Source organism: Cyprinodon tularosa, unplaced genomic scaffold (assembly GCF_016077235.1).
Source record: "Cyprinodon tularosa strain WSP-4 unplaced genomic scaffold, ASM1607723v1 ctg128, whole genome shotgun sequence".
NCBI classification, from domain to species: domain Eukaryota; kingdom Metazoa; phylum Chordata; class Actinopteri; order Cyprinodontiformes; family Cyprinodontidae; genus Cyprinodon; species Cyprinodon tularosa.
Genome location: NW_024038092.1, coordinates 766,941 through 794,409, shown reverse-complemented (window position 1 = coordinate 794,409; position 27,469 = coordinate 766,941).

The following is a 27,469-nucleotide window of genomic DNA, read 5'->3' as shown; positions in this document are numbered from 1 at the left end:
CAATCAAAGTTTGACTTAAATAATCATAAATTAGATGAATGAATTAAATCACTGCGTTTATCAGTTTGCATATAGCCTCCAGAGGGAATTGTTAAAGACTGGAGGGAGTTTGAGAGGGCTTTAATTATCCAACCAAATTAGGGAACTGTCTTTGAAAAATAAAAAAACATCAGGTAAAACAGGCCGAAAAAAAAAGTTAAACTGTAATTTTAAAAAGAAAATCTACCAAATTACAATATAAACTGTAATTTTTAAGAGAAAATTTACAAATTTACAATATAATGTTCTCTCTTCATCTGTTTCTGTTTAATAAAAAAATAAATTACAGAAATAAAATTCTGGACAACTCTTCATGTTGAACTCATCAAATGTAAATTAATTTTCTTTTTCCACAATTAAACTTTTTTGAGGTGATTTTTGAAAAATGACTTTAAGTAGTAAGAAAAGTAAGTTAACTAACTATTAAGGTTTGGTTTTGAATAAAAATAAATAAATTTCAAAGGACATAAGTTACATGTTGTATGATGACAATGAAAAGTTGTTTAAATCTAACTTATATCTGTTATCTATGCCTATGAATCCCCATTACTACAGGTCAGAGGTTCCTCCAGAGGTCCATCTCCTGGGCGTTTAAGGCCCAGAAAAGTCTATCCTAATGTTTTTCACATAACAAGCAAGATTATAAGGGTTTTAACAAATGAAAGGCAGAAAGATAGAACATCTGTGAATAACAGACATGTGGTCAGTTCTCCAGAAAAACACGAAATTGTTTAATATTTCGTTATCTCAAATTTTTCCATTTTTAAAGTTTTGTCTGGTTTTAGTGGCTTTAATGCAACTTAAATTTATACCGGGAAAGTGCTAAAAATGCATAAGCATAAATTATACTACTTATCACTATCAACTGTCATATTACTTATTCCTATTATTTTAAATTACTACGATGTACCAAGCAGAACGAATCACAGTCAGAACAAAAGTTGAACTGTGTGTAATTTTTCGGTTTAATTGTTACAGGTGCCAGGGGTAATTTCTGCCTATTCTTTAACAATAGCCCTCCTAAAACGGTAAGTTCTATTGTTAGACTAGCCTACTTCTGATGCACAACTTTAGCATTCATCATTTGTTTTGCTTAAATACCAAGCCGAACATAAACAGTCGTAAATCTTCTCTGAAGATAACAATCTAATATCCCTGGGGACCTCATGTTTCGGGTCTGCATTGGGGAGTTGTTTGCAATGCCTCTCTCTAAATGGCAAATTCCCCTGAAACTCCATGTCCCATTTTAACAGCAAAGCATGGGTCTCACTTCCAGTTTTCAGACAGGAGAAATTCACACTATTGTCTTTTTTTTCAAGAACAAGCAAAAATATATAAGAGCATAAGAATACTTTGGAGTGAGTAATTATTTCACTTGGATGCTGATATAGAAGTCATTTATATCCAAGAAAAACAAAGGAGAAAAAATATGGAGATCTACATATAGAGCAAATCAATGTCTCTTAAAGCAATTTTAGGATTTTCAGCTCCTCTCCTGTGTTAATATAGTTGGACTCAGGTGTGATATATCTGCTATTAAGGCTTTGAGAGATCACAAAATGTTACAGCTGCCTTGGGTACAGTTACACAATCACATTCAAACTTGAAAACAAAGTCCAGTGGATTTTTTTTTATTTTTATTTTTTACTTTTTTGGAATGACTATGACTTGGATGACTGAGAACCTTTACCAGTACTAACAATCACCTATTTGAGATAATGCAATACCTCGTAAAGTGCACTATTTTACTAATGCTATAACAGAAACCATCTCCCTTATATGGATCACATGACACACAGACAATATTCATATATTTCCTCTAAACTTCCTGTGAATACTATTAAAAAAAGTCATTTTCACTTAAGAAAGTTTCCTGGATGGGAAGTGAAACGTCTTCAATCTTGGAAAACAAAGTCCAGTGGTTAGTTTTTTAACTTTAACTTTTTGGAATATTAAAAACAAGCTATTTTTGCTGAGGTGAAATGCATGTTGGGATTACCATTTCTTCATGTTAATCATATATCTGTCTGGTCAACCAAATGTTCGGGGTTCACCAGGCAGGTAAAGGTCTTGATGTGTATTATTCTAAAGCGCCCAACTTGTTGTCACTGAAGTCTACAACATTTGCCAATTCACCATGCAACCCTTTGACATGATATTGAACATTTCTATACATTCATCTCAATTTGAGTTAATGTCAATGATATTTCTTCATCCTCTGACATGGGAGCTGGCTCGGAGCTCGTCTGCCTGGCTGTGTGTTTCCTGGATGGGGCCACCTTTTACAGCTGCTTTTTCTATGTCTGCTTCTGTCTCCTTGAACCCCAGTCGGCCTCAGCAGATGGCCGCTCACACTGAGCCTGGTTCTGCTGGAGGTTTCTTCCTGTTCAAAGCGAGTTTTTCCTCTCCACTGTCACTACAAGCTTGCTTAGTGTGAGGGATTGCTGGAGAGTCAATGAGTCGATGCAATCAACTGGTTTTCCTTAGATAGAAAACTTTGTATCAATCTGACTGGATGATCTGGTTGAACTTTAAAGTGCCTTGAGATGATGTGTGTTGTGAATTGGTGCTATAGAAATAAACTGAATTGGATTTTTCTCTGCCAACATCACATTTCTGCACAACATTGAAGTTCCTGTGAAGCATCATTGCGGCAAAGATAAGCGGGCACATGGAATCACACATGACAGAGGCGCAAAAAGGCATTGGTAAAAACAACAAAGGAGCCAAACAGTCAACCGAGACTGCAAAACCAGACAAATAAACAAGCACTCAAGCAATACAGAAGTTAGATTCTTTTCACATTCTTATTGCTATTTTTGACCAGAACATGAATTTCAAATTCCAAACAAAATACACTTTCTATAATTTCCTCCTTTCACTTCTTGAACATTGATAGTTTGATAAATCCTGTTCAAGAGTGACGTTGAACAGTCCATGAATTTGTTAGTCCAAGGCTACCAATTCTTACTTTGAAATAGTCCATTAATGCTGCCAGTTTTTAAAGTTGAATCAGATACATATAGAGGTCGGTGTGCAGGTGACACAGTGGTTAGCGCGCAAGACTCATGCCTTAATCCTTGATGTGGCCGACTCGAGTTCGAATCCGGCCTGTGGTCCTTTGCCGCATGTCTCTCCCCCTCTCTCATCCCAAAAATATAAATCAAAATATACAGAAAACCACTTCACATGAAAAGCAAGAAAGTGCAAGACAGACAGAAAAAAAGTAGCGGAGGAGGGGCAGCAGTTTCTGTGGATGCAGTCCAAGAAACCGGATTTATCTAAACACACCTGCTTATAATGACAAGCTGTGTATGTGTGTGTAATCTGTATCCGAATAAGCACTCAAACCCAGCAGAGTCCTGCATGTGGTACACTTGATCTCTAAAATGAAATCTAGAGGCACAGAAGCATATACACACGCTCTGAAAGTATGGCTCGGATTAGAAAAGATCCCAGTTTTTAAACATACTCATGTAAACTGAGCACACACCCATGCGCCCCATCCACACACACAGATAAAGATAAACAAACACTTCTAAACCTCAGATCAACAGATTATTTATCCAACATGACATGATGTAAAACACATTAAATTCATAGTGTTTATATTCTTATTTAAAGGTCAAGAATGAGAAACTCAGACTGTAATAACAGGACACCCCACTCATATTTATACTAAAAACCAAAAATTGTCAAAATATTCTTTGCGTTTTGAGTTTTTCTCTTCTTTAATATAAAGCTTTTGGTTGTTAGACGTGTATACAGTAGTAGCCATTCAAAATTTCCCCACTTTCCTTGATGGGTCCTTGGCTGGTCTTTGGCTTGTCCCCTACAATTAATTCCTTTTTAAACATCAATCTTTATACCAGGGTTAACCAATTAAAAATAAGTTTGCCTTTGAAAAAAAATGGAGGCAATCATTGTCTTTAGGAATGGTAGGCCTGACCTACAATACAGGCCTGGGGTTTGGTGTTTTGTGGCGAGTGTCTGGTAGTTGGGTACCTCAGCTTGGGTTGCGTCAGATCAACTCTGAACAAGGGACATGAGATTATCTTAAGCCTCTTTCCCAATGAAAATAACGGGTTCACCCATGTTTTTCAAACATGGGTCGACCTGCTAACATTCAGCATTCCTGAAAAAGCTGGATCTAACCCCTCGCTGGCAGCTGCGTGGCCTCTGTCCCACCATTGCTGCCTGTCTGGTGACACCATTATGCTGGGTTAGCGTTGATGATGTCACCATTGCCATAGAAATCACTAAAATGTGCTATGGAGAGCAACATGTAAAGAAGCCAGGACATAGTCAGAGTGCTTTATTGTTTCGCTCTATTTTCTGTCTGAATCCATCTCACCAGAGCTGCACCATCTTTATCGAATGTTAACAGAGTTGTTTTGGCTTTTAGATCAGCGACTGGCGCAGTATGTTGACATCTCAACCTTGCACTCAATGGTATTATGTCATTTAGCGGGTACACCCAGCTCTGGTGTTCCAACAGCATTCCGATCTGAGCTGAGGCAATTCTAATGCAGGTCCTTTGACCCGAGTAGACAGTGAGCTGTTCCCACTGCCGCTAAAAGTAGATTGTTCCTAGGTTTAAACTGTCTTTTTTTTTGGATAGGGTGAAAGGGGTATTATAAATGGCTCACCACCTGTGAAGGGAAAGATGATGGACTGGTGCTAAAGTGGATTAGGCATCAGTCAAAGGCCTTGGCAGTCTGATTTTAAATTGGCTCTGGGAACAGAGAATGTCACCTCACTGAGGGGTGAGGAGCCAAAGCCTGTAGAGTAGGTTGAGCAATGCCTGCTAGAAATTGCTGGGCTCAACTCTACACACAGCCTGGACTCTGGATCTAAGGTCCTGAAGAGAGGCTGGACTTTCGTCTGCTGTGGACTGACCTTCAGGGATAGATGGAGAGATGTGGTGGGATAGCTTTTTTCTTCCAAGGACGCTAAGAAGTAAAGAGTACAGCTAAGTGTTAAAACCTGGCTTAGGGAGGTTCGTTCTTAGACCTATTGCAAAAGCCGCCTGGAAGACTCCCTTGGGAGGTGTTCCAAGCACATACCACAGTGAGGGATTGTGTCCCTTCGTTGGCCCTGGAATGCCTCAAGCTTCCCCCAGAATAGCTGTAGGAGGTGTTTTAGGTAGAGAGAAATCTGGGCGTTCATGCTGAGACTGCTGCTCCCACAACTTGGTCAGTAAACTGGAAGACGACAAGTACAAGAATGAGGTCAGTGAGAACTCATGTAGCTTGATGCTGTGTCAGGGTGAACATTGGTTTTCTAGGTTCCAACCTTGACTCGCTGCAGTAATGGACTGAAAGAGAATTCCAAGAAAATCCATAAAATAATGGTATTGATGGCAACAGATTTAAATGTTGCTTTTGCTTCTTCCATGTTTAAAATAAAATGTGCCTATCTCTGACAGTGTACGGGCGAGAGGCGGGGTCCACACCGGACAGGACGCAGGAGTCTGTCACAGGGCAACATAGAGACACACTTCCATGCACACACAGACACACACACCCCTAAGAAAAAATTAGACATGCCAATGAACCTAAAAGTTTTGTTTTTGGACTGTAGGAGTAGGTAACTGGACATAACTCACGCATGCACACATCCCCGGCGCCGGTAATCGAACCCGGAACCTTCTTGATGCTAGGCAACAGCTGCTAGGCGACAGTGCTACAAACAGTGTCACCATGAAGGCCCTTTTTGTTGATCATTATAGGTCTAAATGTAAAGAATGTGCAATGAGTTTGTTATTATGTTATTATGCTTTTCCTACATCAAAATCATGTCCAAATGGGTAGTTATGTATTTCACAGATGTCTAAATTCATGGATTCATGGATGTCCTTATGAACTCCAGTCCCTCAATGTTCTGCAAAGCGCCCAAACCCAAGGAAGCACCTACCTTGACTGTGCTGCGTCTGCTTAGTAGACAACATGCCCACTTTTTCAGATCAGTGAGTGATTTTGAGAGGCAGAGCATGAGCAGTTCTACTCCAAAATGAGCTGAAGTGGCTCTTTTAGGATGTAATCTACAAAATGAAGGCTACTGTTTATTGATTTAGCTAGTTTCTAAGTCACAGGCTATGGGAGGTCTCAGAATTATTTAACCTTCTTTAAAAAGAGGAGAAGTGGCCTGATACCAAGGTGCAGTGGCTGTAGGATGTCATCATGAAATGGAGGTGACCACACAGTGAGAGGCAGTGTTGCAGTAAAGGCTAGTGTCTTTCTTCAGGGTTGGAAGGCTTTGGAAAGCTTAAAAAACAGCAGGACATAGGAACTTTAAGAGTAAATCTGATCTTCACATGTTTTTAAAGAAATTCTACCCGTATCAATTATTTATATAAGCTTTCTTTCTTTTTACTTCAATATTTTTCACTGCTGATCCAATCATTAATTACATCATTGATTTGTTCCATGTTAATTTGTTTTGTATATTTTCTGCATACTTACTTTTATTATTTACATTTCATATATATGTAAATTGAAAAAAAGGCTTCAATGCGGTGGTTTTGTAAAAACTCTGACACCCACCAGACCTTTCTGTGACCTCACTTCTCTCTGTCTAATGTTCAGCCACTTCACCATTTCCCCTTTGTGTTTTCTACAATTCCCATTTCCCTCCCTCCCAACAGGTCTTTCATATTTTAGTAGTTTTTAGCAAGGATAAGCTCTCTGAGGTTAGACTGCTCCCTTTTAAAATCTCTAAATATGCGTCACTCTATCTGTTGTAGGTCAATTCTGGGTTATAGAGAAGTTTAACTGGTCAGTCTGAAAAATTATGTTCATAAATAAAGGTTTTTGTTGTATGCTGTCAGTTTTTTTCCGATGTTTTCTTAAATTAATTGCAATTATATAGTTTAATATAATCAAATATTACTCTCAGTAACATGTATTATATGCCTTTATCAGATTTAGATCTTAAGCCTGCATGTTTGCTGATTAAATTGTAGCTGTACAATTCGAAAATGTCCCTAAACTGTTGTGTGATAGGGTACACATCCAGCCAAAAGAGGAAAAACAAAATAAATAAAGTCAAACAAATTAGGGCAGCTTAATTTGAAGAAAAATGTGCTACTTATCTTAAAATTCTTCCCACATGAGCCAATTAAAAGGCAGTTTCAAACAAATAGCTCAACTCCGTATGATCAACAGTTGGCTTTGTTACAGCAATTAGGGAGAATATTTCCACTAAAAGCCTAAGATATCCACTTTTAAAGTTTGAGGAACTTTAGTGACCCGTAGCTACACAAAGCACAGCTATAAAATCCACCACAATTTTATGAAATTATGACAAGCTTTTCTAAAACATACCTTTTAGGAAATTACATTTAATTAAAAATGAGTAATATTTTAATATTTTCTACTTTATAAATCACAGAATACAATGTTAATGGCGAGTAAGCAGGGAAAATCCCCACAGTGATGATTTTTTTTTTTTTTTTCGGTGCTCACCACATAAAAAGAAGTAAACATGAATTTCCTCCATGTAAACAGGAAATTACACTCACTGCATTAAAAAAGCAGTCTTCTGAGGTGCGGTCCTTTTATATTAACATCAGTGTCCAAATATCTGATATTGAATCTTCTTTTATAATAGTTTCTGTTTGTATTTTTTCAATTTGTGGTCAAATAAAAACTTCAGGCTGATTTGATCTTACTGTACTAAAGTCATTATGGATAAATGTAGGTAGGATTGCGATGACATTGTGTTACTTCTGTCAGTTTAATGTACCTACTGATGACAACTCTTCTTCTGTCTGATTAGATCCCTGTGACACCTCAGTGACATTTTACGCTTTGGGAAAATAAAAGCTCTCACCAGCCGACCTGGTCTCACCTTTCTGTCAGGCCTCAGGCAGTGAATTATGTACCCATGTGTAGGCAGCTGTGTGTCTTCCCCAAAGCTTTATTTCTGTTCATTGGTATTTTAAAAGTCATTTTTGATTATTCGCTTTTGCATTTTTTAAACTAACAAAACACAGATTCGTATCTTCTAAATCTGAAGTTATTGTTTCGAAATGTTTTCATTTGGATTTGATGGCAGACAAAGATATACCGTATTTTCTGGACTATAAGCCTTTATTTTTTTCCCACGCTTTGAACCATAAGGCTTATAAGCTTTTCTGTGGATTTTTTCTAAGTGCCAGAGAGGGAACTCAAAGTTAGAAATGAAAGAATAAGGGGCTACTTTTCATTTAGCACAATAACATGCTAGCAGCAGGCATGACGGAGAATAAATTTCCTGAATTCACACAGTTTGACATTTATTTGCCACAATAAAGCTGTCGAACCAATGATAGACTGAGCTCAACTCCTGCAGAGCTGAAATAAAGAGCTAACAAAGCCCCATCTTTCAGTAGATGCTCTTAATACTGCGAGCCAACGAGCTAGCATTCTTCTTATTCCATATGTAGAGCTCCCTCTACAGGTTTATTGGGAGACGGTTCAGTAGATATCAGCAACCGACCCCGAAATCCCACATCCTCCACTCCGCCCAACTCCGCTCCAGACCGCCTGTGGAAAGCAAAGCCTAAAGCCTCCGCTCTTCCTCCTGTCTTGCTCCGCTCCGACTTCCTCAGGGCTCAAGGAGGGCATGTGCGATATGATTGTTAAATTCATAGAAGGAAAAACATTAATAGCCTACTTAATTTAATTTAAAGTATCCAGCATGTGTGTAGTTTGTGTTGTTTGTTGTGAATTTTAGTAACAGGGATAATTAGGATTATACATAATTGGCATGTATGAACTATGTATGCAGTAAGAAGTTTCTTTTGAAGTCATGATGTGCTCTTGGAAGTTGTTGTGACTGGGTTTTATTAACCTTTTAAGCCTCTCGGAATAGAATAAACTATTTTTATGTAGATACGAAATCTGCTTCCTGGTACAGTATGTTGAAATACCAATAGTTTGCATCCAATCATTTAATTAAACAATCTTAGGTATTGAGAATATATAAGAATTTTGCTCTAATTAGTAGTTACCAAGCTGTGATTACAATAATTTAATTTAACAAACCTGATCTTCTCAATGTTCTTTTTCTTGTTTGGTGCAATTGTATTTGCAGATTTTGACCTGACCAGCTTCCAATGGACCGGAGCGGAGTAAAAAATAGCTTAACTCCGTATTTTGATGGTGAAGGACAGAGAAGACGGAGCGGTGACGGATATGGGATCTGAAGGTTGTAGTCTGCTGCGGGTTTTCGAGTTTTTTCAATAAATTTAGTGAGCGCGGCTTATATTGAGGTGCGCTCTAAAGACATGTTGAATATATTTTTGCCCTCCTGGATGCTGGAGGGCAAATAGTTTGTTTCACCAGCCGAACACCATAGCCGAACACAGTCGTGCTGCCATGGTACCATATTTCTGTTAACAAGATGAAACCATGGAATGCCAGTATTTCTAATTTAGATAATCTTTCTGCAGAGGACTGCAAAAGGTAAACTGTAAACAAAGTTGATTGTATTTAGCATAAAACTTGGGGACCCATTTCAAATGGCTAACAGTCTGTGGGTGGCAGACTTCAAAATTCGCGGCCTGTTCAGTATTGGGATATTTACCATTATCTCATTAACACACCAGGACTTTATACAGCAGAGGCATTGAAGGCATACAAGTCATTAGAAGGATCTAACTTCTTTGTGTCTGGACATGTGGGGCAAATATGTTATCACAGGGATGATCGCATCAACGCAGTGTGCTTCTGAAAGTGTGCAGTGATGCTATCATAGAAGATGACCAGCAAGAAAGGGCGTCACAATTTCTGGGTCTGCCTGAATAAAATAAAAGGCTATGTTGCGTCTGCCCATTGCACATGCAATGCAGGTTAAGATGATTTGATATTTATAAAAATCTATGTGATAATATTAGATGCAAGCCGTATATTTTTGGTATTCCAAATAATAATAGAAATGTTAGTCTGTTATATAAAGCTTCAGTCCAAATGGGTAGACTTTTTTATATCATATGTAAATGTCATTATTTTGGCACTGATAGCTGGCTTGATTGTTCATATAATTCATCCGTCTAGCTCTGCTGTTCTTCTCATCACTGCTCATCTGATCCTCCTGCTTCTATTTAAACTCCTTATTCCCAGCCATCAGTGCCAGATTATTATTGAGCCTTTGGTGTGGACATTTTTAAAGCATTACTAATAATATTCTGTTTGTCTGATCCTGACCCATTTTACATTTGGACCTCTGACACTGCCTGCCCCTGTCTGATCTATATGCCTGACCTATCTTCGGACATCTGCCGGATTCTTATTGTGGACTGAACCTGGATCTGTCTTCTGACTTTGACCTGGATTATCCTGCCTTCTTTTGTCTGCTTGGATCTGACCTCTTGCCAGTTCTGCATCCTCGTTCTCTGGGCACGGACTGAACTGTTGAACTGTTAAACTGTTAAACCAGGTTAGTGACTCCCATGTTCATAATAATACTTAGGCCCCGTCCACACGAAGCCGAACCCTGGCCTAAATGCACAAATTCAGCCTTCAGAGTGGGAAGATTTTGAAACGCCGTTTTTGCGTTTCCATCTTTAAGCTCTAACCGCATTTTTTTTTTTGCACGCATGCGTCATAGCGTCGCCTCTAAACACGCATGCGCGACACAGTATCACAACAACAATGGCGCCGTACTGTGTTGAATGGTTGCTGCTCATGCTACTCACCCTGCTGTCGGGCTTACAACAGAATCTTCTTCTTCTGGAATATCTCCAGGAAGAACAGAGCAATATCGACCACATAGTTCAGCACCTGAATTTGACTGAACCACGAAAATGGACCCGCAGGGCAACCATGTATAAATATTAGTGCGCATGCCCAACATTTCGTCGCCTATTTTTGCTTTGGCACCACAGCGCCACTTACAGGCCTGGCATACATTTTGCAGCGTTTTCATGCATTCGTGTGGACGATCACATTTATTTTACGTGTCCGTCTTTACGACAAATGTTCTGGAAAATATTAGCGTTTCGTGTTCGTTTTGACTTCGTGTGGACGGGGCCTAAGATTATTGTGGTCACTAACCTGTGTTTCTTTCCGATAGACGTTCCTGCCTCAGATGCTCTAACTGCTGCAGCCGCTGTTTCTGCAGACCCGTTTGTTTTGAATTTAAAAGTTATTCCACTGTCTGTCTTGCCTGAATTCTTGGTCCATCTGTTCTGAGTCATTACAGTAAATTTAAGATTTAGTATGTCAGCTTGGTAACTTCACCGCTAAACACAATACACATTGCTAGTTTTTGCCCTCCAGCAGCAAACTGGGGGCGGGATTTTGCGTAGGCGACATCATGTTTCAACTTGCCTATAGTCCGGAAAGAATGGTATACACATTTTCTGTATCTTGGCTCAGTCTAAAAGATAGCATTTTGGGAAAGTTTAGTGACAGAATTGAGTTTAAAAAACTTAGATCTATTTCTTTATTCATGCTTCTGCAGTTGCGTAACATCATATGATATGTGTCCCTTTCTCTTTCAGTGCCAGTCATAATATTCATAATATTCCTTTCAGTGGGTGGGATTTGTTACCTCTAAACAGGCTACATATTCCGCCTGCTGTTGTCATGATTTTGGTGCTGATGAATGGCTTGATCACTCATTTCATTCTCCTGCATTGCTCCACCCAGTTTCTCATTACTGCTCATCATATCCACAGGTTCCTTCTATTTAAACTGCTTGCTCCCCGTCATCAGCGCCAGATTATTCTTGATCCTTTGGTGTGAAATTTGTAGCATTACTGATTGTGTTCTGATTGCCTGATCCTGACCCATTTTTTCTTTGGACCTTTGAGCCTGCCTGTCACTGTTCTGAGTTTTTTGTCTGACTTGTCTTCAGACTCCTGCTGGATTCTGCCTTTGGACTGTAGCTGGATCTACCTTCTGACTTCGCCCTTTCGATTATCCTGCCTTCTGTGATGGTTTTGGTTCTGTTAAATTTAAAGTTAAACTTAAAATAAAGTTTTAAGTTTAAGTGGTTTAATTTCCATTTTGAGTTGTTTTCTGGTTGTATTTGAGTTCTCATGTATCCCTGAAGCCATCAAGTACTCGATTCTCTGAATTATTTTTTTGTGCTTTTTTTGCCTCAGTTGCCACCCCTTTTTTGGATATTAAACCTGCAAGGAAGCACCTCATCTTCCATCTCTGCACTTGGGTCAAACCTGACGCCTACCTCTGTATGCTTGGGTCTGATCTTCTGTCAGTTCTGTAATTGGGTTTCGGCGTCTAGAACTCTCTGTGCGGCAACAGCTGCACCTTGTCAGCCGACCGGCTGGTATCAGTCTCTTTCTCTGGGCAAACACTGTACTCTAAACTAGGTTGGTGACTCACGCATTCATATCTTCCTCCATCAGGTTATCATGGTCACTAACCTGTGTTTCGTCTTTCAAGAGTTTTCTACCTCAGACGCCATTGCCGCTGCTACTGCAGATCCACAGCACGTTTATTCAATAAACGCTTTATAAATAATCCCATTGTCAGTCTCGCTTTGAATACTGGGTCCTCTGTTCTGAGTAATGCCATCTGTAGTGAGCACAAATCAAAGCTTAGATGATATGGTTTTTATCGTACAGTTAGTGGAGTTGCATCTGAATGTTTTATTGGCTTTGGTTGGAGGAGAAACCTGACCTCTTTACCAGTTAAAAGCTTACAAAGGTTACCAATGTTTTCTATTCAGAATATATTTGGGTAAAGTATTCACTTCTTGACACGGCAAAAGGTAGAGCACAATACTCCAGTAGCTCCAGTCACTTACATACTTTTAACAATAATTATCTTGCTGTTTACAACAAGATATTGCCTCTGCTCTTGCCAAAAATACCATCATCATTCATGGTTCAAGCCTTTTAGTTAGACAGTGAAGGCCTCCAAAGATATTTTTTGTGTCAGAACATTGCCTTTTAAAGTTTCTAAGTCAGCAAATCATTAGAAAAGGCAAACTGTGATTTATTCATGCTTTATGCTTTCAAAAGTTTGAGGTGTGCAGGCTCTAAAATATATTTGCACTTTAAAATTAAATATGAAACAGTAAAAAAAAAAATGTATTTCATTTGAGGTTAGAAGTATATTCAGTAAACTCTAAGTAAGTTGATTTAATCCCTATTCAGGTCTGTTAGGGTTAATATATATATATTTCTGTATGCTGAAGAATGCTTGTAAATTTCCAAAAAATGACTGATTTTCAATTTGAATTTTCAATTGAATTTCAACCTAGCCCTGATATAACATAGCCACAGAAGGTCCCTGATGACACAAAGGCACTGACACAGCACATGTCCCAGACCTTTCTATGACCTCGTCTCTCCTATCTAATATTCACTCACTGCATCTGCATCTCCATCCCCCCTCTTTTCCATCTTGGTGCTGCTTGTACAGCCAGCATACAATCTCCTCCTCGTCTCCTCCCGCCAGGTCTTTCATATTTCAGTAGGTTTTAGCAAGGATCAACTCTCTGAGGTTAAGTTGTTTCTTTTAAAGGTCTGTGCATGTGTGTGTTGGGGGGACTGTGTGTGTGCACGCAATAAGCATCCCATCATGGCTTCTTGTTTCAAAAATCAGGAGAAAACTTTCACTTCTGTAAAGAGTGTGTAGGCAACGAGTGTACATTTTCTTGTTTCCCCCAAAAAGAAATAAAACATGATAATCTTTTAAGTTCCAGCTTTCACAGCACCAGAAAAAAAAGAAAGGCAAAAAGCTAAATTCAATTAATTACAACAGAAAGTAGCAATTAACCAAGATACCAACATACCACAGGAGGGGGACACCAACATTGAAGTCCAGGACAAGTGGGTTGAAAACCTGTCTAGCAGATTGCTGACAAAGCCATAGATGGCTTTCCACAAGAAATACCTATTGTGGAGCTGATCACTGCCACTGAATCTGCCATCAGGAACAACAACTTGGCTGAAACGGAGGAAGAAAAACTCAGGATGAATATAACAGCTACCCAGTCCAGCGCCAAACACCAAACCATGTCCTTCAAATCTCACACCGCTGGAAAGGAAAGCCATAACATCTCTTTGCCAGGAACAAAGCAGCACCATATTGCCAGCAGACAAAGGAAGATGCACCATGGTCCTCAACACTTCCAGGAAAAAAATATAACTCTACTTAGAGACCCCAACACCTATGAGTCTTTGAAAAGAGATCCAAAAAACGCCTGCAAAAAGAAAATCACAGACTACCTAAAACTACAAGAAAAAGACAAGGTAATTAACTGTTCAGTTTATTTTTGATTATATCCAGGTGAAGACATTTCATGTTTCGTCTTTCTTGTTCTTCAAGCGTTTGATTGTCATTACACTGTCACAAGTATAGAGCATCTAAATTAGCTCATTTAACCCATCCCCTTGGGGAGCAGTGGGCTGCCATTGTGCAGCGCCTGGGGAGCAGTGTGGAGGTTTTGGGTCTAGCTCACAGAGCTGAAGTGGCAGTCTGTGGGAGTGCAGCTTGAGCTCAAGATTCCAAGCGCAATACCCTAACCACTAGGTCGCCACTCCCCAAAGCAGGCATTAGCATGAAGGGTTTTGTCAAAGGACCCACACTGACAGCTCATTCCCCCAGCTGGGATACAAACCAAGGCTTCCTGTTTGCAGGACAGGTGACTTACCACTTGAGCAAGCCAGCTGCTAACTAATGCTTATATGGACTCCCAAAAATTCACAGGGAAGGAACACCACTCAGACCCATTTTTAGTAGCATTAACTCAGTAACATACATACATTGCTAAAAAGCTTACTAATATCTTAGCCCCTCTGATGGGAAACACACCACATTAAATTGAAAACTCCAAAGACGTTGCAAACAATGTCAAACATTTAAAGATGGTGTCTATTGATTTCATGTCACTTTTCAATTTGATATATCAGAGGCAGTGGAAACAGTCAGTAAATGTCTTAAACAAGACAGCGACCTAAACAAAAGGACCAATTTCACTGCGGACCAGATCTGAACCCTACTTTCCACAACCTATTTCAAGTTCAGGGATAATTTTGACAGACAGAAGCATGGTTGTGGCATGGGATCTCCAGTGTTGCCAATTGAATTGGTTTAGTTTATTCCCTTTGACAGGTTGATGATTTTGTTGATGGGGTTGCTAGATCTCTGCGTACTGCCTTAGACAACACAGCTCCTTTGAAAATGAAAACCGTTAAAAATAGATAGCTTGCTCCTTGGTTTAATGCAGAGCTACGCACTTTGAAGCAAAATGCTAGGAAACTGGAGAGAAAATATCGCTCCACAGGCCTACGGGAATCCTACCTAGTCTGGAAAAATGGTTTACTGCTGTATAAGAGGACCCTTTGTAAAGCAAGAGCAGCTTATGTCTCCTCATTAGTAGAGGAGAATAAGAATAATCCTAGATTTCTTTTTAATACAGTTGCCAAACTCACCCAGAGCCATAGCTCTGTTGAACCGTCCATTCCACCTGCTCTTAGCAGCAATGATTTTATGGGATTCTTTATAAATAAGATTGATCTTATTAAAAATAAAATCATTAGCATTAGCATCTATGTGTGATCGGTTTGTCTCTGGAGGGTGGGGCAGCATCTGAGGTAGTCATGGAATCTGAACTGGGTTTAGACTGCTTTGATCCAGTTGAACTTTCAGAGTTAGCAAAATTATTGTCTTCATCTAATCCTTCAACTTGTATGTTAGATTCAGTTCCAGCCAGGTTATTTAAGGAGGTATTCCCTTTGATCTCCTCCTCCATTTTAGATGTGATTAATCTATCTCTGTTACAGGGATATGTACCAAAGGCTTTTAAGGTTGCTGTAATTAAACCTCTGCTTAAGAAACCGTCTCTTGACCCAGATGGTCAATTATAGACCTATATCCAATCTTCTTAGAGCTCATCATAGCACTGAAACAGCTCTGGTGAAAGTCACTAATGATATTCTCATGGCCTCAGATAATGGACTTGTATCTGTGCTCGTCCTGTTGGATCTCAGTGCTGCATATGATACAGTTGACTTGAAAGACTTGAATATTTTGGTGAAATTAAAGGAACAGCACTAGACTGGTTTAAATCTTATCTATCTGATCAATTTCAATTTGTTCATGTTAATGACAGAACTTCAACATGCTCAAAGGTTACTTGTGGAGTACCACAGGGATCAGTGCTAGGACCAATTCTCTTTACTTTATAGATGCTCCCAATTGGTAGAATTATTAGACATCATGGGTTGGTTTTCACTGTTATACCCAGCTATATCTGTCTATAAATCCAGATGAAGCTAACCCATTACATAGATTACAGGCATGTCTTGAAGACATAAAAACCTGGATGACTCTTAACTTTCTCCTTCTGAATGCAGACAAAAAAATTATTTTTCAAAATTATTGAAAAATAAGCTGATTAGTCAGTCACTTCATTTGGATGGAATTAAACTGATTTCAGATAATAAAGTAAAAAATCTTGGTGTTGTTTTTGAATTTGTTACTTCAAGGCTGGACTATTGTAATTCTTTACTATCAGGAAGTCCACAAACTGTAGTTAAAAGCCTTCAGCTGATCCAAAATGCTGCAGCCAGAGTTCTAATGAAAATGAAAAAGAGAGATCATATCTTTCCTATCCTGGCTTCTCTTCATTGGCTTCCTGTTAAATCCAGAATAGAATTTAAAATCCTCCTTCTCACATATAAAGCCTTAAATGGCCAAGCTCCATCTGATATCAGAGATCTGATTGTTCCTTATGTTCCTAACAGAGCACTTCGCTCTCAATCTGCAGGTTTACTAGTGGTTCCTAGAATTTCTAAAAGTAGAATGGGAGGCAGATCTTTTAGTTATCAGGCTCCTCTCCTGTGGAACCAACTACCAGTTTTAGTCCGTGAGGCAGACACCCTGTCTACTTTTAAGGCTAGGCTTAAAACTTTCCTTTTTGATAAAGCTTATAGTTAGAGTGGCTCAGGTTATCCTGAGCTATCTCTATAGTGATGCTGCTATAGGCTTAGACTGCTGGAGGACATAGGGACCCCTTTTTCATCATTCTGCTTCATTCTATCTCTATTCTCCCACTCTGCAGAATCTGTTAGTTCAATCTCTAACGTTCTGCTCTCTCTGCTTTTTCTCATAGTAGCTTCATCTGGTCTGTTCCTGTTTGGCTGTGACTCCATCCTGGAGAGAAATATCAGCTGTGCTGCTGCCATCAACACCTTTATTTATAGATGTTGGAGCTCGGCCTGTTTTTCAGTGTAGTCCTGTTTCTCTGACGGTGACTGACTGGTTGTGCTCTCTTCATCCTCTGACATGGGAGCTGGCTCTGAGCTCATCTGCCTGGCTGTGTATTTCCTGGATGGGATGTTATTGGGGCTCAGGGCTTTCCATGGGTTGACTCTCCTCAGAGTCTTCCATCAGCTGTGTTGGGCCAGAGTGCCTCCTCACCCTGATTGGGAACAGCTTTCACTGCTGGAGTGCCGTTTAGTGCCTCAAACCTTCCAAATACATTGTTCAGTCCATTTAGGAAGTCAGCATCAGCTGCAACCACCGGGGGGATGCTGTGTTTTAGCCTGTAACTTTATACTCTTTGCATTCCTGTCAGTTCCATCAGAGGTAATTAATTAATAAATTGTTCTTATCTTGCTCTGAAGACGCATTAACAGCTGTACTCTAACTCAAGCAAAGTTTCCAAAAACACGTCCAAACCATAATCCAACCTGTACTAAATACTGTAGCTGAAACATAGCGGTCAGCCAAGTTCCCATTCTGTTGGATTTTTCCAAACCGTTCATTACCGCACTAAAATCAGTGGTGCTGGAGAAGGTTTCAGCTGCACTTGGGTGTTTCAGTCTTGATTCAGCTGCTTAGCCTTATAGCCTATTCCATATAGCTCTCTGTGGAGCAAATTTGAACACAACATGAACTGTGGAGGTCTGTAGCAACTAACTCTGCAGACCATGCTCTGTCATTTTATTAATTTGGGCTTAGTTCTTATCATTCAGAAATGTGTTTGCTTTGTTTTAAAACCAATATGATCATCTGTACAATATGTACAACATTAAAACTTGGCTGATTGCACATGTGAAATCATATCACATACATATTCCTCTTATTTGATGTAGAGCTCCCCCAAGTGACAGAATACTTATTAGCAATGATTAATTATAGTAATTAATTATTCTTTGTTATGATTAATTATTAGCTAACTAAATCTTAAAGTAGGCCAGAGGTGTGTGTTTGGAGGTAAGACAGACAGGCAGTGTCCCAGTGCAGACAGACGATGTAGATATGATGGGATTATGCACTTGAGTAGCATTTGCATCAGTCATTGTCTAGGGTACATATGCAATTCTGTAAAGGGGGGGTATTTCCCCTAACTTTCCTTCAGGGAAATGTATAGCATCCACGGATGTATGAAAAGGCCATGACAAAAGCTTTTGATTTATATTTTTAAGTGTAAAAGTGTAAGGAATGTTTCTTAGAAAATTTCTCTGTGAATGTCATTGGGCCTCATGCAAGAAGTGTTCAAAAGAACAATTTCTTTCTTAAATTTCAATTTACATTTGAAATAAGAAAAGAAAAAAACTATTGCATTTTCTTATTTCAAGAGCCTAATATATGATTATCTTCTTTTAAGTCCAAACATATTAATTCTATAGGGAGATGTTATTTACCCACTTAAATTAAGGGTAAAGGGTATACTATTACTTTAAGAATATTTTTAAATCATTTTAAGATTGCTTTTGCAGTGTAGGAGTTTTGCATATCAGTCAGCTGTTATCCAAAGCTGTTTTTTCACTAAATGACCACATTTGTTTTATTAGGTTACATCATTATGTATTAATACATTCTGCAATTATAAAATACATTTTTATTGACTGATAACAGAATTGGTGAGTACACCTGCAGCTGGCATGTCTGTATCCAAGGTACACTGGTTTAATCTATTGTCATTTCATCAAAGGAAAGAATAGTGAGAGACCAGGATACTATTGACATAACATGTGAAAGAGAAAATGGACAGAGATTTTAAAAAGAAGTTTTAGCAGCGTTTTCTAACAGTCAGACGGCTACTTGACGTTGTTATTACTTAAAATATGGAATGTTTGGATCTGTCTTAATCTGTCCAATTAGAGTTTTGTAGTTAAGATTTTAATTTTAATGAGTCGTATGAAAGAGAGATGAAAAGTGTGATGTAGGGATGAGAGAGATGGTCTGGATATGTACATAAATAGGAGTGTGTGTATTAAATTAAGATTTTGCTGAATGTTTTGATGATGACAAACTGGTATTAAGCACTTACATCATATGTTGCACATCTGGCCTCCTCTAGTTGATTTTATTAACTGTTTTACTTTTGTTCCAGCTGTTTTTGGTTCAAATTATTTTATCTTAATCAATCTCCTGCCGCTTATTCTATCAGGGTTGCGGTGGGGCTGGTGCCTATCTCTGGCAGGATTTAAGCGAGAGGCATCTACACCTAAGAACAGTTTAGAGAATCCAGTTGACCTAACTGTCCTGTTTTTTAGTCCCACAGGGAAAACATGCAAACTCCAAACAGAAAGACCCTAGGCCAAGAATCGAACCAGGAACCTTCTTGCTGCAAGGCCACGGCTCTACCCACTGCATCAAAGTGCAGCCCATTATTTTTCATTATTGTTTTTATTTTATTTTATTTCTGCTTCTGTAACAGTGTAACCGCTCTTGTTATTTATTCCTTATTGCTTAAATTATTGCGGTCCTTTAATTCTGCTGCTCAGATCTCAGTCAGCAGAACCTCGATATCCAAATTGGTGAAATCTCTCTTTTTCATCTTCAGTGCGATACCACTGAACATTTTCGAGGATAATTTACTGAATTCAAGAACGTTTGTTGAATCTAAGCCATCTAGCGTATTTGGAGGAGCATATGGTAGGAAAAAAAGGTAAAGAAATTTATGACAAGAAGTTGAAAATGTAGTTGCGGTGGTGGAGTGGAGATAGATGAATTTGGTCAGTCTGTAGACTGCTGGTTAGAGAGACGGTCTGCTGAGCTTTATGGGGAGATGATGGGTGAGCTGATACTAGAGCTTCACTCAGATGGAAGTCCAGCTTGGATAACACATGTTGGGAGAACCTGTGGATGATGAGCAAGCATGAAGCGACAGTGGAGAGGAAAAACTCCCCTTAGGGAAGAAACCTCTGGCAGAACCAGGCTTGACATGGCAGTCCTCTGCCAGACTGGTTAAAATGAGCTGAGGAACGCAGTAAGAGTCTGGGAGGAATGACGCTCTGATGAAGCTTTAGCTACGATGGTGGAGGAGGGGATGGAGGGGGGTTGAAACGGTGTATCTGAATGAAGTCACACAGCGAATCCACCACCTGCGCAATAGGTAGCAGATGAGTTGCGGATGAGAGGCCTTTTAAGATGAACATTGGATGCTGATTGTTTTCGTGGAGGCGCAGCTCAAAGCTGATTGGCTTTGTCGTAGGCGGATGAAGGCGAGTAATCATAAAGGCTCCATTTAAAATTTTTTTTACTCAACAACTCAAAGAAAAGCAAAAATTTGAAGATATTCATCAATCGACCCAGTAAAAGTATTCATTTTAGCTGGTTTCATTGATTTCTCATCATATGTTTACATTTTATCACCAAAACCTGGTCATGGTTCGATGTTAATAGTCTATTTTTCCACTTGTCTTTTCCAAGTAAGCTAAAAGATAACAGAGTCCATTTGGGAGAAGACTCCAGTAATGATTTATGCTCAAGTGTCTCAAAATTCTCTTCCATGCTTTTCCTCTCTTCTGCTCGCACTCCGGCCGTTTTAACTTTTACTCTCCCATAAATCATTGCCTGATGCAAACAAAACACCTTTATACACTCATTCATATCCTAATTCACAATCTGACTTTTTTCCTTCGTTCACTCTCTCGCTCCATCACTCAAACTGGTGACATCAACCTCTCATCATTAATTTTAATGACGTTCAATATGCTATAATACACAAGAGCATACATACACACACTTCCACAGGGCAACAGGCGCCACAGATCCTGGAGAACAATTATAGCCAGCACTTTGTTTATTATCGGTTACGAGAGGCAGGGGACTCTCTCTCTCTCTCTTTCTCTTTCTCTCTCTCTCTCTCTCTCTCTCCTCCTCTCTCTCTCTGTGTCTGACTTTGATAAGGTCAAATGTTTGTATTTTTTGGCCCGGCCTTTGCTGACACCTTGTATCATCCTGTTTGACAGCAAGCATTTAGAAGTACTACACCAACAAAGCAATGACTGTTGCAAAATTGTGTGTATGTGTTTAAGTACTTGTGTGAGATTAGAGATTAAGATCAAACACATTTATGGAAATCTGAAAACAAACTCAAACAAGGGCTCCTCTTAACTAATGCATCACCAGATAGAGCAGCATAAGACTCGCTGAGTCACGAGAAAGTTTTTTCTCATTGCTATGTTTTTTACTCTCCAGCAGAAAGGGATGACACTGAGTTCAATTCTAATGACGTCCACAGTCACTACGTCTCGAACAAATACAGGGATTTGCAACATGGAATTTAAAGAAAATCTGCAGGAACTAATGTTGACTGTAAAATCCACATAAGTAAAAATTTGGAGGATTGTTTCTGATCCTTTGTTAATCTGAACATGCCAAACCCCCCTATGTTCAGAAGGCATAGGGGGATTTGCATGTTAGCAAGGTGGAAAAAGACTTATAATGAAATTCCAAATAGGTAAAATAAAAATTCAGAGAACAAAAGATTACGCAATTAACTCTGCAAAATTCCCTTCTGTTATGAAATACCCTGTTTAATGTTGCCAATCAAGCTAACACAAAGAGCATTCATAACATTTTACTACTCAGAACCTCTTGGGAGTTTGATCCCATTCAAGTAAGGTTGGGGAAACAAAGGGATAATAGATCAAGACATGATGGGTCAAGATATGAGGTGTGCTCTTGTAGGCCTGGGTTGTTCTCAAGGGCCCTAAACTGGATATGTTAAGCACTTGTAATTACGCATTAGACATTTAACCCACACTCTTTCTGGCACTCCACATCAAAAGTACTGTGATGAGAGCTTTTGGCCATAAATTAATCAAACCTCTGACCTCCATGAAGAGGGAAAAGAAGTCATATAGGGAATTTCAAGTGCAGCTCACTGGCCCATATTTTTTTTTCAGTTGCTGATTTCAGTGTACGACACATATCGCATTCATGAGCCTTCATGACTGCTTAGAAGTTTTATCTTTTCCTTATATACTAGAAAAGGGCAATATTTTGAATGCAGCCGGTTACACAGCTTCCTACTGAAAGTCATACAATTGATCTGTTAAATCTCAGCTAATGTTGATCTCTGTAAATTTGAAGACATTGTTACATCTTGATGTAACAAATACCATCAGATCAGATATCTCTAATGAAATAATAACAGAGCAGATCACTGAATTAAGACATACATAACTTGTTTTTGCCTTTTCTCCCCACAGATACTTTTAGTGGCAATGGTGCTGAAGACAGCACACATCTCTGATGCATATGGCATCTACTTTACTGTAGCAGCTGTTATTGTTGATACTTCAAAGAGTTTTAACAAAGACATGAAAGTTTCATTATTGTTCAGAGCTCAGAGAATTACCACTGAGTATTAGGGCCAGACTAGAAAATTAATTTTCTTCCATTTTGAGAATAAAGTCGTGATATTACTAGAATGAAGTCATCATATCACAACCCGTTTCAGAAAGAGAGCTTGGAGCTCCGCCCAGCAGATGAAGGCCTAACCAGCTCCACCAATCAGCCACCTTTGACATCCTGCCCTATTTGATGCTGCTGCTAAAAGATTTCCTTATTTATATAACCAGAGCCAAAGTATAACTTCACTTGATGCTCCACATTCCTCATTTTAGGGAACAAAGAGTTGTAAGAGCTGTCATAAAATACAACTTGTTTCTCGTAATTTTAGGACCTTATTCTCCTAATATTACGACTTAATTTTCATAATTTTACAGCTTTATTCTCATACTTTTACTTTATTCTCATAATTTTACGACTTTATTCTCGTAATGTTACAATCCTAATTTTATGACTTTTTTCTCGTAATGTTACAACTTAATTCTCGTAATTTTACGACTATTCACATTGCGACTTTTTTCTCATACATTTACTTTATTCTCATAATTTTACGACTTTATTCTCGTAATGTTACAGCTTTATTCTCCTAATTTTATGACTTTATTCTCGTAATGTTACAAATTTATTCTCATAATTTTACGACTATTATCATTGCGACTTTATTCTCGTAACTTTTACAACTTTATTCTCATAATGTTACGACGTTATTCTCGAAATAGAAGGGAAAAAAATCTGGCCCTAATACTCCGTCATAGAGAATAGATTTTAATAATGGACTGAATTGTTCATTCTGTCCTACGTAGACTACCAGAAGGACTAATCCTTCTGTTAGTCTAGAAATCACTGAATAGATCAGCACCTCAAACCATATCAGATCTGTTTTCAGTGGATCTACCTCCCAGACCACTCAGGTCTTCTAGTTCCTGCCTACTCTGTCCACCCAGAACTAGAACCAAACATGGAGAATCAGCATCTATGCTCCACAGATCTGGAACAAACTCCCAGCAGACTACAAAAGAGCTGAAAGCCCGAGTTCTTAGAAGTCAGAGTTAAAAACCCGTTAGTTTAGAGCTGCCTTTGACTGTTGGAGTTAAACTGCTAACTGAGGAATTATCATGTGGTTCTGGTCCAAGTCTTTTACTTGTTTTACTAACTGCTTTTATCTTGTTTTTTTTTTATCTTTACTTGCTTTTATTTTTCCTCTATTTTATTGTTTAATTCATGTTAAGCATGAATTGTGCTGTTTAGATAAACTTGCTTTGCCAATTGTTAATTATATTAATTCCGCATGATAATATTATGACATGTTCCTGCTGTGGTGCTAAATTTAAACTTTTTTAACTAGGTTCCCAATCTATAATTCAAATAACAGTCTCAGAATACCTTTTCTTAATGCTTGGTCACAGAATAAATGAATAAATAATATATTTATTAAACCATACAAACAAATTGAGTTAGCCCTTTTATTTAAAAAAATATCAAATCAGAGAATTGGTAAGATTGGTAAGAATTCAAAGTACATTTACATAACTTTTAAAAACAAATATCTTACAGATATAACTCCTAAACATCCCTCTTCTACCTATCTTTTATTCACATAAATCACACATAATTCATTTTCCAGGTAAGGCAGGACATTTATAAAACTGCAAGAACAGACGCTGAAGCCCTATATATACAAAATTACTGACGACAACTCAGGAAATAAATCCAATGAGCTTTGTCTACATAAAGATGGTCCAAACTGACCTGATTAAAAAGCATGTGGAATATAGACAGCTTTTATTTCCTCAGTTTTAGACCAACATCAGCTACATTTTTAGACATCATGAAAACAAGCAAAGACAATAAATGACGTTGGGATTTTATCCCGTTTAAAACAGCCTTGGTCCATTTATCAGTGTCTATTGGGCAACAAAGCAGAAAAACATAAATACTGTTAAACTGAATTGACAGATTATTTTCAAACTGTCTAAAAGAAATAATGTTTTGAAATAACATAGCTGATTATCTTTTCGTCAATCTGATAAGGGAGCTAAAGAATGATACAACAACGAGAGCTTTAAACACACCGTTAAAAAAAATAATAATAAAGTAGTCTGATGTTACTATGAGAGCTTCAAAATAAATTCAGGATTTTCTTATGATTATTAAGAAAATGTTTTGCATGCCAAATATTAAAGAGAAACCTAAATATCAAAAGACAAATTTATTTCTTTTAAATCAGCTGTAAAATTTATAAAATGGATATATAAGATTTATTAAACAAATATAGATTTATATTATTCTGTAAATGTGTTTCTCATGAAAATGTTCATGTGAATCCAATTTTTGGTTCATTTAATGTTGTTTTTTTTTGTTACAGTTAGGATAATTTATTTAGCAATAGTCTTAGAGCTTTAATTAAATCAGCTTTTACACTGAATAATTATAAATTATTAGTTATGTTTCATTGCACAGTATTATGTACAACCCTGCTTTGAGCTGGAGATGAAGGTTTTATAAATCTTTTGAATTATAAAACCTTTTTTTTTTATATTTTGAGTTTAATTTCAATTTTAATCCATTCCTTGTGTCTCCAAATATTAAGATATTTATGAGACACTTGAACCAGACTAAATATTAAAGTTGTCTTTAGGAAGGACCTTGGTACCTATCTACATGACACAAAACAGCAGGTTTTGTGCTCCTACAGTTAGTAAAAAGTATTGTAGCAAACAATACATTTACGTAAATGCACCACACCGGAATAAAGTTCAACAGTGCGAATTTCCAGAATTCTCTTTTGAATAATTGTTGTTGTTTTTTTCTCTATTTATTTTATGCTGCTTAGATCTGCAGAATATACAGCTCTCTGTATCCAAAATCACTATTTGTGTGATGATATCATCCAAATATATGTCAACCTAAATTTAACACTTTATTCATTATTAAATATATGCTTTTACCAATGGTTGTTATAAGAAAATCTCTTTCCTAAAAAAAATATATAACACTATATTCCTTGTTAAGATTATGCTTAAAAATTTTTTTTAATAAGAAAATGTGTTCAATAAAAACAAAAAATATATATTTAATATGTAATATTCTATCTATCTATCTATCTATCTATCTGTGTGTATATATGTATATATATATATATATATATATATATATATATATATATATATATATATATATATATATATATATATATACATATATATATATATATATATATATATATATATATATATATACATATATATGTATAGGGTTTACAACACCCCTTTGTAACATTGTAATTTGGAACATGCTTGAATATTTGTTTATGTGATCTAATTTAGATTTAGATAAAAAAATTCTAAATCATTTTAATAAATAAGGAAAATGTCTATAATATAAAATGTAAATAAAAGTCTATAATGTCTTGGAAATGTATATATGTTGACATTTGTTCAATATGTATGTGCATGTTTGAATGTGTTTCTGTGCGTAAATGTGTGTGTAGGTGTGTGTGTGTGTTAATTAGACTCCGTCCTACCAGTACCGTATTTGAAAATAAAGCTCAATCCATCAGGACAGGTGTGCGACAAGGACAGGATCCATTATTTACACAAACAAACATTTATTTTGTCTTCGACCCAGAAAGAATGAGTGTGTCACTTTGAGTCCCTGCTTAGCTTTAGAGGTTATTCAGGAAAGAGAGGAGACAGAAACCCTCATCATTAAATATTCTATTTCACTGAACAGTTTCTGATTTCTGTTAGGAACCAAAAAAACACAGTGATTTGATTGATAAACCAGATGGCTCATGCTTATTTTTAAATGTTTATAGTAAAGAGACCGAATATATGAACTGAAACTAAAAGCCAATTTCACTTGAAATCAGTTCTTGAAAGTCACATCTGTTAAAATATATTTCTTATTTCAAATGGAAAACAATAAAATCACAAATAAATTATAGGAAAAAAAAGTTTTTAATCCTTTAGAGGAATTAGTGTTTTTACAACAAAAAAAAAAAATAAAATGTATGACAAAGTATGTCAGTCAGTTGAATAACATATAAACAATGAATTATTTTGTCTTTATCTTTTGTTATCATGTTCTGTTAACCCAACGCATGACCAAACCATTGCTGTGTCTTGCTTGGAAATTAAGAAAATGCACATGAACAGCGAAAATACATGAAAAAAAAAATAAAGTTATGTCAAATTTTTGCGACAAAGGGCAGCTACCCACAAATTCAATCTCCCTCAGAAAACACAAACCCGAAAAAAAAAACACAAGCAGAAGTAATACCATCTTAATACCGCTATTCAACCGAGGTATCAAAGCACTTTCAATTAAAAAAGTGCTTTATTTTTTCCTTTATTGTCGACGTTGAGCACAACTGAACCCGCACTGGGCCACCAATAAAAACACCAACTGATTAAAAACCGTTTAATTTGATAGCTAAAGCCGTGCTTCCCAATTTTCAGACGAGCTATTTATCACGATCCCAGACACACAAATACTCAAAAACAATTTGACTCCAATTGTTGTAAGCGTTGAATCATGCTGCGAGACATGCTAAAGCTAATTTGCCAAACAAATTAGTTGGCACAACTTGAACTAGACTGGCGAATTTAGAAAAATCCCGTATGAAGCGGAAAGGGCTCCTACCGTACATTTATTGTAATTGTTTCAACGGATCCCTACTGTTAAAGGCATTTTAGACACCCAGCCCCCTGCCATTCTTTAAAGTATGCAACTGTCAAATGGCTTGGCTCAAGTTTCAAAATGTTAAAAAGAAAGGCTATCCATTCCTTCTCTCTACTGGAGTCCATGATCCCTGTGATGACAACACATGCTTAACTGGTACCAGTCCAGTATTTTTAGGATAAAACACTAAA